Genomic DNA, 704 nt, shown 5'->3' on the forward strand with positions numbered 1-704 from the left:
AGGACTACATTTCTTCAAGGCATAGTGAAAACAGAGAGTATGTAGCCTTAATAAGACCCTGCTGACTTCTACAAAGGCTCTGTGGCGCAATGGATAGCGCATTGGACTTCTAGACAGGATAAAGTAATTCAAAGGTTGTGGGTTCAAGTCCCACCAGAGTCATAGCATTATGCATTTCTCAAACATAATTAAAATTCTTACACACGTCTTCAGCAAATAGAGCATATCCAGTGTTATTGAGAACCACCTGACTTGTACAATGGCTCTGTGGCGCAATGGATAGCGCATTGGACTTCTAGACAGGATAAAGTAATTCAAAGGTTGTGGGTTCAAGTCCCACCAGAGTCATTCTTATATGCATTCCTCAAACTAAAAATAAACCTGATCTTAAGAGATGCATTATTGTACTGTCAATTATTGAAGAGACTGTAGTCAGATAAAAAAATATGTAATAGAGGGCATTTTGAATATTTGTACCAACTAGTAGGACTACATTTCTTCAAGGCATAGTGAAAACAGAGAGTATGTAGCCTTAATAAGACCCTGCTGACTTCTACAAAGGCTCTGTGGCGCAATGGATAGCGCTTTGGACTCCTACACATGATGAAGTGATTCAAAGGTTGTGGGTTCAAGTCCCACCAGAGTCATTCTTATATGCATTCCTCAAACTAAAAATAAACCTGATCTTAAGAGATGCATTATTG

The 704-nt window shown here is 38.9% G+C and overlaps 3 non-coding genes across 3 annotated transcripts; all 3 read left to right on the forward strand.

Moving 5' to 3' along the window:
• The first annotated feature begins 75 nt into the window (after positions 1-75).
• On the forward strand, positions 76-162 carry trnar-ucu (transfer RNA arginine (anticodon UCU)). Its single transcript is given in 2 exon segments — positions 76-112; positions 127-162. It is a non-coding gene; the product is annotated as a tRNA-Arg (tRNA).
• A 99-nt stretch (positions 163-261) lies between these two features.
• On the forward strand, positions 262-348 carry trnar-ucu (transfer RNA arginine (anticodon UCU)). Its single transcript is given in 2 exon segments — positions 262-298; positions 313-348. It is a non-coding gene; the product is annotated as a tRNA-Arg (tRNA).
• Positions 349-560: 212 nt separating this feature from the next.
• Positions 561-647, forward strand: trnar-ccu (transfer RNA arginine (anticodon CCU)). The gene is given in 2 exon segments: positions 561-597; positions 612-647. It is a non-coding gene; the product is annotated as a tRNA-Arg (tRNA).
• Positions 648-704: the final 57 nt, after the last annotated feature.

The sequence above is a fragment of the Poecilia latipinna genome, unplaced genomic scaffold (assembly GCF_001443285.1).
Source record: "Poecilia latipinna isolate Pla-1442-1.1 unplaced genomic scaffold, P_latipinna-1.0 Scaffold112, whole genome shotgun sequence".
In the NCBI taxonomy this organism is placed as follows: Eukaryota; Metazoa; Chordata; class Actinopteri; order Cyprinodontiformes; family Poeciliidae; genus Poecilia; species Poecilia latipinna.